Genomic DNA, 13,421 nt, shown 5'->3' on the forward strand with positions numbered 1-13,421 from the left:
TCGGAAAAGTCTCGGGCTCATCGATAGTGTACCGGGAGTGCCGAGAGGGTATCGGGGACCAGCGGGAGGGGTGTCATGCCACGAGGGGCCTTATGGGCCGTGGGAGGATACAAACCAGCCCCTAGTGGGCTGACATGAGCTCCCACTAAGGCCCATGAGGTTTGAGAGGCAAAAAACCCAAAGGTGGAAAAGGTGGAAAGGGTTTCCAAGTGGAAAGGAGGAATCCTACTCCTAGTAGGATTGGTGTAGGACTCCTCCACCTAGTAGGATTGGAGTAGGACTCCTTGATGTCAACTGTTCTTCCCATTTGCAACGGCACCAGAAGAATGCTGATTGCAATCCCCGGCAATCGAAACTAGAAGAATGTTGTTGACGCCCACCAGCGCGTGGGATCGTAGCAGTTTTCGAGGGTAGAGTATTCGACCCAAATTTGTTGATTCGCGCGACAGGAGGTGAGAGAATACTCTCAAGTATTAGTAGCTGAATTTATCAGATTCAACCACACCTGAAAGATTAGTATCTGCAAGCAAAGTAGTAACAACAAAGTAGCGAGTAACGGCAGTGGCAAGGAACAGCGGTAGTGATAGCAGTAGCAAGTAGGAACAGTAGCAAGCGACAGTAGTAGCAACAGTAGCAGCAGAGCAAGACAAGTAACAATAGTAGCAACAGTAGTAGCAGCAGCAACAGAGCAAGACAAGTAACAACAGTAGCAACAGTAGTAGCACCAGCTGAGCAAAACAAGTAACAACAGTAGCAACAGTAGGACAAACTCGTAGGCAATGGGTCGGTGATTTGTTTGGATGATATTCATCATGCAACAACTATAACACGGAGAGATATGTGGCTAGCTCCCGTTTGTCAATGTGATGTAGGCATGCATTCCGTGTGTCGTCATACGTGCTTAGGGAAAAGAACTTGCATGACATCTATTGTCCATCCCTCCCGTGGGAACGGGGTCCAAAAGGAAATTACGGGATATTAAGGTTCTCCTTTTAATAAAGAACCGGACCAACGCATTAGCACTTGGTGAACACATGAACTCCTCAAACTATGATCATCACCGGGAGTGGTTCCGGTTATTGTCACTCCGGGGTTGCCGGATCATAACACATAGTAGGTAACTACAACTTGCAAGATCGGATCTAAAACACACATATATTGGTGACAACTTAATAATTTCAGATCTGCAATCATGGCACTCGGGCCCTAGTGACAAGCATTAAGCATGGAAAAGTAGTAGCAACATCAATCTCAGAACATAGTGGATACTAGGGATCAATCCCCATCAAAACTAACTCGACTACATGATAGATCTCATCCTACTCATCACCGCCCAGCGAGCCTACGAATAGATTACTCACGAACGATGAAGAGCTTCATGGAATTGCAGAGGGAAGAAGGTTGATGATGACGATGGCGACGATTTCCCCTCTCCGGAGCCCAAGACGGACTCCAGATCTGCCCTCCAGATGAAGAACAGGTGGTGGCGGCGGCTCCGTATCGCAGACACGATGAGAACTTCTCTTATTATTTTTTCTGGGACGAAAGGGGACTTATAGACCTGAGGTTGGGGGCGGCAGAGCCGTGTGGGCCCCACAAGCCTGCCCACCGCCACCAGGGGGGTGGTGGCGGAGCAAGGGCTTGTGGCCCACCCCCTCAGGGGGAACTTGGCGTAGATATTTTTTATTTTTTCCAAAACCGATCCCCGTAGATTTTCAGGACATTTGGAGAACTTTGATTTCTGCACAAAAATAACACCAATGCAATTCTGCTGAAAACAGCGTCAGTCCAGGTTAGTTCCATTCAAATCATGCAAATTAGAGTCCAAAATAAGGGCAAAAGGGTGTTCATGGTGATTTATATCATGTTCATGCTTGCATTCAATATTAGTCAAACTCATTGCATGCCCGAACTCTTTTGCCCTTGTTTTGGACTCTAATTTGCATGATTTGAATGGAACTAACCTGGACTGACGCTGTTTTCAGCAGAATTGCCTTGGTGTTATTTTTGTGCAGAAATCAAAGTTCTCCAAATGTCGTGAAAATTTACGGGGAGCTGTCACATCCCTAACCCTTAAGCAAGATAGCATTGTGCTCATGTCTTCTTTGCATTTGCAGCTAAGAAGTTTCAACAAAAACAACAAAGTGGCAAAGGAAAAACTCAAAACCCTAGCCACCATTTCAATTAAAGGAAATTTCAAACTAGTTCAAATCAATGAACCCAAAATGGCCTCAAGAAATGTTCAAACTTTCTGATAAATCATGAAAGTAAATGAGCATTGGAGAAAACTATTTTGTTGACGCTTTAAGCATTTTAAATAAATGCAAAAGCCACTGGTTTCAAATTTAAAAATTGAAATCAGAAACTATAATTTTCCAAAAATGTTGAAAACCTTGGAAATGAGTGGGGATATTATAACAAATATTTCAGGAGGTCTAAAATAGTTTTTACTTTTTGTTTTGGAGCTGAAATAATTAGAAAAGCAATAAATAGCAAAACAGAAAAACAAAAACAGAGGAAATGGAAAAAGACTTACCTGTCGCCCAAGCCAGGCCCGGCCCATATCCCCGCTCGTCCCCTCCCTCGCGCCAGTAGGCAGCAGGAGGTGGCCGCCGCCTCCTCCGGCGCGGCCACGCACCTGCGTGCCTGCCTGGCCGCCGGTTCGCGCTGGCGACGACGGGGATAAGCTCCCCAGAGCTTCCCCTATCCATTCCCCGCCTCGGTTCTTCCCCTCCTCCCGGATCCCCTCCTTCTCCCTGCTGCCGCCATTAGAGCCGAGCTCGAGCTCGAGCTGGCCGTGCCCCTAGCCATAGGATCCCCTCCCAGAGCACGCCATTAGCTCTGCCTCGTCGCCCTGGTCGTCTATGCAGAAGCCGAAGCCTCCTCGAGCCCTGCAACGCCCGCAACGCCGTCGTCTTCCTCCTCCGGCCGCCGGACCTCTCCCGTCGATTCGTCGCCCCCAGGCCTTCCCCGAGCCGTCTGAGCTCTGCTCTGCACTCCCTGTGAGCATGCGGTCGTTTCCCCTAAGTTTTCCCCGTCGATCCCCTCCTCTAGCCCTAGTTTCACCGGAGCCCGACGAGGACCGCCGCTGCCGCTCGTCGTCGGTAGCCCTCCGATGTCCAGCTCGTCCTTCCGATGGCACCAACAGGTCCAGGACGACGCGTAGATGCTGTAGCAGCTAAGAACCGAGCGTAGATCCCCCTGTTGCAAAGACCCCGATGACGCCCGAGCCTTGACCGCCGCCAAGCTCGTCGCCGGCGTCATCTCCGGCCAGATCAGCCCCGGCTAGGCGCAGAAATGAAGCTGCGGGAGACGTGCCGTTCCTCTGGTGCTCTCCGCGCAGCATTTGGCCCCCTGTGCGCCGTTTCCGAGCCCCTCCGACGTGCTGGTGGTCACCGGAGGCTCCCCGCCAGCGAGGACGACCTCGCCGCCGGTGGAGGTCGACATGGCAAGCTAACCCGGCCGATTAGTGACTTAATCACTCGCTGACAATTGGGCCCAAGGCCAAGTCAAACCTCAGTTAGGGCTGGTCAGCGCGGGATTAGTCCGAGAGAGGCTGACCAGTGGGGCCCCCCTGTAAGGTTTGACCTGAACAGGTCGGCTGACCTGCTGACGTCAGCCTGATGCAATAAATGGAATTTCCAGTTTAAAACTAATTCAGGAAATTGCTAAAAATTGCAAAAATCATAGAAATTAATCTGTAACTCCAATGAAAATAAATTATATATGAAAAAGTATCAGAAAAATTCAAGGATTCTGATTATGCTATTTTCAACTATGTTTGAAAAAGTTACAGGACCCTAAATTGTGAAATAAGGAATAATTCAATTCTTTAATCACTTTATAAATGGAATTTGCAAAAATATCCAAATTTCATTATAAATACAATGATCACACACTGCCCTAGATATAAATCAGTACCATAACATGACATTTCATGCATGTTAACATTAGGTTGATCTGAGCATCAGGTCGAATCAATTAAACCGGTATCCGAGAATACCCGTTTGAATTGCTATTCGAATGTGATTCAAATCAACTCTAAACCTAAAACATCTTGATTATAATAACTTATCACTTGCATTCTCATGCCATGCTCATGCATCATTTTGATTGCATATGATTGTTATTGAATGTTGCCATTCATTTCGGTAGGCTCCGCACCCCGGATTCCACCGAATATCCGTCTGACGGATATCGTTCCTCCTCTGAGCAACAAGGCAAGCAACCCTTTTGATCATCACGATAACTCCTATGTTCTTACTCCTGCACCTATTTATTGCATTAGGATCAAATGCTTCAACTGCTTTTGCCACGATAGTTGGACCCACTTCCTTTGCATGACTTAACCTTGTCACAGTAAATAGCCGAACCTTGCAACCTAGCATACCTGGTAGTTGCTTGAGCTATGATGTGCCTTATCCTGCTATGCATGCTATGCTTAGAGTTGTGTATGGTCTGTCATCTGGGAGATGAACAGAAATGTGGAATGTGTTCGGTGAGCAAAGGTCGTGTGGTGAACTTGATTTCGTAAAGGTACCGGTGAAAGGCTGTGTAGGAGTACATGGCGGGTTGTTTCATTGGAACCGTCCTTAGGAACTGAGTTCCGTGTATGTAATCCAAGACTAGATACTACCACATGCTGGGCCCTGAAATATGACCCCGCTCGGCCTATTAATCGCGTAGTACTCGGTCCAGGAGTTGCAAGTAGTTTATGGTGTTTATAGTAATGCTGGAGGCCGTGCATGGTGCTGACCTGAGAGGTGGACCGTGATGCGGTAGGCAGTGGCACGGTGTACCAAGTGGCACCCGGATGGTGGGCTTGGGAACCCTACGCACATCGTTTGAGGCCGTGGCGGAAACCTCGGCCGGACTTCCGTACGGGTTACTCTCAGATAGGCGATAAACCTGGACTAGGTACTAGTGTGGTTAACGGTCGTGGCCGACTCCCTCGCTGGGCTTCCGCTTGAAGGTTGCCGAGGTGCATGACGTGCACATGGCGATAAGTGGCGGGAGCGTGTGTGACGAAGTACACCCCTGCAGGGTTATGATCTATTCGAATAGCCGCGTCCGCGGATATGGACTACTTGGAGACATATGTTGTTCATAGATAACTTCAATGGCTACTCATAAAATTGTCAAGATAAGCGTGAGTGTCGTGGACGGCATTTCCGTATGGAGACGGAATGATTCCACGATAGTGTATTGTTGTGGTGTTAGTGGACTCGTGTGCGAGAAATCAAGTTGTCAAAACTAATTTCAAAAGCAAGTTGTCTATCCACGAGTCAAATGCTGGCTTCCCACATGAAACCCCACAATACCTTTTGATACCTTGCATGATTAGTTAGTTCTCCTAAAGTCTTGCTGAGTACCTTCGTACTCATGTTTGCTTAATAAATGTTGCAGAGGTTGCTAATGACCCTAATGGAGGGTTCTTCGTAGACATCGACGACGACGAGTAGCTGGTGTCCCAGCTACGATCTGGCCCTACGTCGGCTCTGTTGTATAGTCAGGCCACATGCCTACTAGTTGCCCTGTCTGTACCCAGACAGTTTATAACTCTTCCTCTGGCTTGTATTGTATGACTTCTATTATGGGTCGTGAGACCCTTAATGTGTAATATTATGTGTGTGGCTCTTCCGAGCCTCTTAAATAAAGCTTGTATGGTTATGGTTATGTTGTGATGCCATCGATGTATCTATACATATCGGTATGCCATGCGTACGTGTGTCTTACTTGATATGTATGGGGTTCGAATACCTAGTCGTGAACTTTAGTAGCACTCCTTACAAGGAAATGCCCCTTTGTGATCCAACGAGCCTTGGTAGTTCGCTACTGCTCCGGACACATTGGTTGACCGGCATGTGTCCTTCTTAGCTGCCGTGTCTGTCCCCTTTGGGGAAATGTCACGCGACGTAATGGAGTCCTTGTAGCTTGCTACGACTCATCTACGTTCGTTGATGACCGACACCTGCTTTGTTGGGTCATGTATGCCTGTCCTTGTGCGGAACTGCCACTTTGGTTTATGACTAGACATGTCGATCCGGGTTCTTTGACATTGGTTTGCTAGCGACACTATCGCATACGTGAGTCAAAATACGCAAACGGTCCCGGCTAAGGTAAGGCTGCAGCCGTGGAGTTAACCGTGCGTGAGACCACAAAGGGATGCGATGTGTTACAGGCTGGATTCCTATGGCTTAGGATCGGGGTCCCGACAGCGTTGGTATCAGAGCCTGACTGACTGTAGGATTACTAAGCCAAACTGGTCGAAGTTGAGTCTAGAATTGCTTTAGTTATATATAAGGGAATTGTTTGTGGAAGGGAACGTAAGATTCTTGTTCTCTTCTCAAGTTATTCTATTCTGGTCATCCTCGTCTTTCTGCGGGAATTAAGGACTACATTTCTCATCTTCTCCTAGGCTCGTGTTTCCGATCGGTAGCTTATAGGACTACGGGTCGAGAGATATTGGGTTTCTTTTATTCCTAGGAAGCAGGAAGTAAGTTTGGTGACCAGAGAGTTGAACTTGATAGTTGAGTGGTTACGTTATTCCACTTTGGGTTGTCTCAAATTTGTTTTGAGCATTTACAGCCGTTACGCTGCCCAATTTTTGCATTCAGAGCTCTAATGCTTTTGCATTACTCTCTATTTACAGATGCCTGGCCGTCCTTCTCGTCACGTGGTACGTTTGACCAGGTGCATTGATGTACCGGGTCATACGGCCATGCTGGTCAGGGTGATGTCGGTGTGCGGTTACCGCTGGTACCCCGAGTACACGGTAGAGGAACAGTACCGAGACTTCAACCAGAGCCAGTACATCTGCACTGTTAGGGTATTTCTAGACTACCCTGGAGCGGAGAAGCCAATCCATTGGTCCTATGGGTTGGGAGTCACTGTTGACATGGCAGTACAAGATGCTGCCTATTCAATGCTGACTATTATGAGAGCGAGACATGCACTGCTGCAGAATTCAGAGTTCTGCTATGTTCCGGCCTCTCAGTCTGGTGAAGAGGGATACCTCAGTGGAGTCTATTTTGATTCTTCTATGGAGGATACACTTCTGCAGTCCACTATTGAGATGCTAGAGAACAGAGACAAAGATGCTCGTGCTCTTCGCATGGAGCTTTATGCTACCCGTGCCCGTCTGTGGACAGTTTTGACGCAGCTGGTGCCGGTAGTCCAGACAGGGTATGGAGAGATGGAGATGCTGAACCCTGTTAGGAACCATCTTCCGGCCCACGTTGACTGGCCAGCTATAGGAGGAGTCACACCTCTTCGGGGACCCCTCTTACCACCAGTCAGGGGACCAAGGCCACATCCGTGTCCTTATGGATCCCAGGGATCTCAGGCTAGAGTGTTTCCTGATCCGCAGGTTGAGCTTCCAGGTCATGGAGGTAATCTCTATGAGATGTTTTATGCGGATGCCTGAGCTATGAGTGGAAGGATAGTATGGTAGTAGCCGTACGTTCACAGTCCTGCATGACTTGTGAAGTATGCATGTAATGTGAAATGAATTCCGGAGGCCTAGATAAATAATGTATAGGAAGCTTGTAAGCCTCTGATGAGTAGTTCCACCATTTCAGTAGTTTGCTCTTCGAGTAAGTTTGTACTGAACTATGTAAGGGTGTGTATGAACCATGGTGTATATATAGCAGTTGCTTGTTACCATGTTGTTCGTATATTCATTTCCGCATTCCGTGTGTTCAGTACATTCTTAATCCATAGTTAGTATTGATATGATATTGGTCTAAGCTATGAGTTTGTTTGTCAGGATGGTGTTCACCAGGTTGAACCGTGCCCCTGCTCATGAGCAAGGTGAGGGTAGTCAAGCGTCGCAGGAAGACCTGCCTCACCCACCTTCTGTGGTAGAAGTGATGCTTGAGGCAGAAAGAAACAAAAGGGAGACCAACCGACTGCTAGAGCGTATTGAGCAGAATACGGCTCGACAGCCTAGGAATGCTGCAGTGTCCCTCAATGACTTTGTGAAGCTAAATCCTCCAAAGTTTGATCATTCCGTCGATCCCCTCGACGCTGATGACTGGCTGTGCAGCATTTCACGCAAGATTCGCTCTGCGAATGTGTCTGAGGCCGACAAGGTGACCTTTGCGGCGTATTTCCTGGAGGGACCCGCCAATCTGTGGTGGGAGAATTTTGAAGCTATGCGTCCCGCTGAACCAGTGGCCACATGGGCAGACTTCAGCGCAGCTTTCCGTCTACACCATATTCCATAGGGCCTGATGGACAGAAAGAGAGAGTAGTTCTGTGCCTTCACTCAGGGCAAGTTGTCTGTGGATGCCTATAGCCGCGAGTTCGGTGACCTCGCCCGCTATGCAACAGAGGAGGTGTCTACTGACGCCAAGAAGCAAGCAAGATTCCGTAAGGGTCTGAGCCCTGAGCTCCGTCGTGATCTGCGCCTCCATGAGTGTGCAAGTTTCCAAGCCCTAGTCAACAAAGCGATCAGTGCGGAGACTGGTCATTCTGACTTCGAAGCCACAAGGAAGCACTCCCGTGACTTTGGCTCATCTTCTGGTTCCGCGTTTAAAAAACGCAGGCTGTGGGTTCCAAACAGTTCTCTGCCACCAAGATACACTCCGAGGCCATCCTACGTGGCGCCTCAGACGAATCAGGCCAACCCTCCATCAAAAGCTTATGGTGGTCCAGCTAGCAATGCTGCACCACGTGCCAACCAGGTGATATGCTACAAGTGTGGAGAACCAGGGCATTATTCCCGTGAGTGTCCTCAGAATGTGGGTGCTAAGCAACCCGGAAAGTCCGTCGGGCAGGCCAAGTCGGGCAAAGCGTTTTATGTGAAGCCAACTCCTGCACGTGGCCGTGTGAACTATGTGTCAGCAGAAGAAGCTGCAGAGGATCCCGACGTCATGCTGGGTACGCTTTTTTGTTAATCATCACCCAACGTCCGTTCTCTTTGACACTGGGTCTTCTCATTCCTTCATTTCAGAAAGTTATGCACAGTTGCATAACATGTCATTTTGTGATATGCCAATCCCATTGGTTGTCCAAACCCCTGGTAGTAAATGGCAAACCTCTAGGATAACCTATGATAATGAAATTCTAGTAGACAGGCTAGTTTTTCTAGCCTCATTGATAGCATTGAAATCTTCGGATATTAATATCATCTTGGGCATGGACTGGATGTTAGCTCACTATGCCAAGATTGATACTCAATCTAGAAATGTCCAGCTTACCCATTCCTCGGGTGAGATAGTAAATGTCTCTACTCGAGTTACCAAATGCTAGCTCTATTCCCTAAATGCCAACCCTCTTCCGGAACTTGAAGACATTCCGGTAGTCCGTGACTTCCCGGATGTTTTTCTAGAGGAACTACCAGGAATTCCACCTGACAGAGATGTAGAGTTTGTGATAGATCTTGTTCCGGGAACTGTCCCAATAGCCAGAAGACCTTATAAGATGGCACCCCTAGAGCTAGCCGAACTTAAGAAGCAATTAGATGAGGCCTTGAACAAGGGTTTCATTCGTCCTAGCTCTTCTCCTTGGGCTTGTCGCGTCCTCTTCGTCAAGAAGAAAGACGGAACGGACCGGATGGTTGTAGATTACCGACCAGTTAACCTGGTCACCATAAAGAACAAGTATCCGCTCCCCAAGATCAGCGATCTGTACGATCAGCTCGCTGGATCCTCAGTCTTCTCCAAAATGGATTTGAGGTTGGGATACCATCAAATCAAGATTAAGAACGGGGACATTCCAAAAACGGCCTTTGTTACTCGTTATGGCCAATATGAGTACACCGTTATGTCCTTCGGTTTAACCAATGCCCCAGCCACCTTCTCTTGGCTGATGAATTCAATCTTTATGGAGTATTTGGATAAATTCGTCGTAGTATACCTCAATGATATTCTCATCTACTCAAAGAATGAACAAGAACATGCCGAGCATCTAAGGCTGGTATTGATGAAACTTCGAGAGCATCGCCTTTATGCCAAATTTTCAAAATGTGAATTCTGGTTACCAGAAGTGACCTATCTAGGCCACGTAATCTCTGGTAAGGGTATTGCTGTCAATCCCGAGAGAGTTCAAGCTGTCCTTGATTGGACTCAACCTGAATCGGTTAAGCAAGTTAGGAGTTTTCTTGGTCTAGCGAGCTATTGTCGCCGCTTCGTCGAGAATTTCTCCAAGGTTGCAAAGCCTCTGACTGAACTCCTCAAGAAAGATAAGAAGTTCGAGTGGACACCACAGTGTGAGCATAGTTTTCAGGAACTGAAAAGACGCCTGACTTCCGCACCTGTGTTGCTACCACCAGATTTTTCTAAGGACTTTGTTATCTATTGCGACGCCTCGCGACAAGGATTAGGTTGCATTCTCATGCAAGATCGTCATGTGATCACATACGCATCTCGACAGTTGCGTCCACATGAGGATAATTATCCCACACATGACCTTGAGCTTGCAGCTGTGGTCCATGCACTAAAAACCTGGCGACATTACCTTTTGGGTAATCGTTGCGAAATATTCACTGATCACCAAAGTCTGAAATATATCTTCACCCAGCCGGATTTGAATCTCAGGCAAAGACGGTGGGTTGAGTTGATCTCGGATTACGACTTAGGGATAACTTACACCCCGGGGAAGGCCAATGTTATGGCCGATGCACTAAGTCGTAAATCTTATTGTAACAATTTGATGCTACAACAAGGTCAACCACTTCTCCATGAGGACTTTCGGAAGTTGAATCTTCATATTGTTCCTCAAGGATTCCTTTCTACCCTGGTGGCGAAGCCTACTCTTAAGGATCAAATTATAGCTGGCCAAAAGCGTGACAAGGGTATATCACGGATCAAGGAGAATATTTTTAGCGGAAACGCTAAAGAATTTTCCATGAATGATCAAGGTGTGGTGTTCTTCTAGAATCGTTTAGTGGTTCCTAAGAACCCACATCTAAGGTAGTTAATCCTTAAGGAGGCTCATGATTCCCCTCTCACCATTCATCCCGGTAGTACTAAGATGTATCAGGACCTACGCCAGAGGTTCTGGTGGACTAGGATGAAGAGAGAAATTGCTGAGTTCGTTGCTAACTGCGACGTTTGTCGCCGAGTTAAGGTAGAACATCAAAGGCCTGCTGGCACCCTTCAACCTTTAGCTATTCCTGAATGGAAATGGGATAAAGTTAGCATGGATTTCATTACCGGATTTCCCAAGACCAAGAAAGGAAATAATGCTATCTTTGTGGTCATTGACCGTCTTTCCAAAGTGGCTCATTTTCTTCCTGTTCGTGAGAGTATAACAGCTAGCCAGCTAGCAGAGTTATATATCTCTCGAATAGTGTCTCTTCATGGTGTTCCCCTGGAAATTAACTCGGACCGTGGAAGTATCTTTACTTCTCGCTTCTGGGAAAGTTTTCAGAATGCCATGGGGACTCACTTATCTTTTAGCACTGCTTTCCATCCTCAATCAAGTGGTCAAGTAGAAAGAGTGAATCAAATCCTAGAAGATATGCTCCGAGCTTGTGTTATTTCGTTCGGTATGAATTGGGAGAAGTGCCTTCCATTCGCCGAATTCGCTTATAACAATAGTTATCAATCAAGCTTGGGCAAAGCCCCTTTTGAAGTTCTCTATGGACGAAGATGTCGAACCCCTCTTAATTGGTCAGAAACCGGAGAGAGGCAACTCTTTGGCCCGTACATGATCCAGGATGCAGAAGAGCAGGTTCGCATTATTCATGAAAAGTTGAAAACAGCCCAGTCTCGTCAAAAGAGCCAATATGATCGTCATCATAAGGCTGTGACCTTTGAAGTTGACGAGAAGGCTTACCTTCGGGTTACACCTTTGAAGGGTACCCATCGATTCGGTATCAGGGGCAAATTGGCTCCTCGTTACATTGGACCTTTTCGCATTCTTGCCAAACGAGGAGAAGTTGCCTACCAGTTGGAACTTCCTCCGCATCTTTCCAAGGTTCATGATGTTTTCCACGTCTCGCAACTCAGGCGTTGCTTTTCGGATCCTATCCGTGAAGTGGACCACGAAACGCTTGATCTACCAGATAACCTTTCTTACCGAGAATACCCCGTGCGTATTCTTGATCAAGATGAGCGTACCACTCGACGTCGAAACCTCAAGTTTCTTAAAGTTCAGTGGTCAAATCATTCTGAAAAGGAGGCAACTTGGGAAAGAGAGGATCGTCTCCGACTCGAATATCCTGCGTTATTCCCGACGACTTCTAAATCTCGGGACGAGATTCTTTTGAGTGGGGGTGAGTTGTCACATCCCTAACCCTTAAGCAAGATAGCATTGTGCTCATGTCTTCTTTGCATTTGCAGCTAAGAAGTTTTAACAAAAACAACAAAGTGGCAAAGGAAAAACTCAAAACCCTAGCCACCATTTCAATTAAAGGAAATTTCAAACTAGTTCAAATCAATGAACCCAAAATGGCCTCAAGAAATGTTCAAACTTTCTGATAAATCATGAAAGTAAATGAGCATTGGAGAAAACTATTTTCTTGACACTTTAAGCATTTTAAATAAATGCAAAAGCCACTGGTTTCAAATTTAAAAATTGAAATCAGAAACTATAATTTTCCAAAAATGCTGAAAACCTTGGAAATGATTGGGGATATTATAACAAATAATTCAGGAGGTCTAAAATAGTTTTTACTTTTTGTTTTGGAGCTGAAATAATTAGCAAAGCAATAAATAGCAAAACAGAAAAACAAAAACAGAGGAAATGGAAAAAGACTTACCTGTCGCCCAAGCCAGGCCCGGCCCATCTCCCCGCTCGTCCCCTCCCTCGCGCCAGTAGGCAGCAGGAGGTGGCCGCCGCCTCCTCCGGCGCGGCCACGCACCTGCGTGCCTGCCTGGCCGCCGGTTCGTGCTGGCGACGACGGGGATAAGCTCCCCAGAGCTTCCCCTATCCATTCCCCGCCTCGGTTCTTCCCCTCCTCCCGGATCCCCTCCTTCTCCTTGCTGCCGCCATTAGAGCCGAGCTCGAGCTCGAGCTGGCCGTGCCCCTAGCCATAGGATCCCCTCCCAGAGCACGCCATTAGCTCCGCCTCGTCGCCCTGGTCGTCTCTGCAGAAGCCGAAGCCTCCTCGAGCCCTGCAACGCCCGCAACGCCGTCGTCTTCCTCCTCCGGCCGCCGGACCTCTCCCGTCGATTCGTCGCCCCCAGGCCTTCCCCGAGCCGTCTGAGCTCTGCTCTGCACTCCCTGTGAGCATGCGGTCGTTTCCCCTAAGTTTTCCCCGTCGATCCCCTCCTCTAGCCTTAGTTTCACCGGAGCCCGACGAGGACCACCGCTGCCGCTCGTCGCCGGTAGCCCTCCGATGTCCAACTCGTCCTTTCGATGGCACCAACAGGTCCAGGACGACGCATAGATGCTGTAGCAGCTAAGAACCGAGCGTAGATCCCCCTGTTGCAAAGGCCCCGATGACGCCCGAGCCTTGGCCGCCGCCAAGC

This window comes from Hordeum vulgare, chromosome 2H (genome assembly GCF_904849725.1).
Source record: "Hordeum vulgare subsp. vulgare chromosome 2H, MorexV3_pseudomolecules_assembly, whole genome shotgun sequence".
NCBI lineage: Eukaryota > Viridiplantae > Streptophyta > Magnoliopsida > Poales > Poaceae > Hordeum > Hordeum vulgare.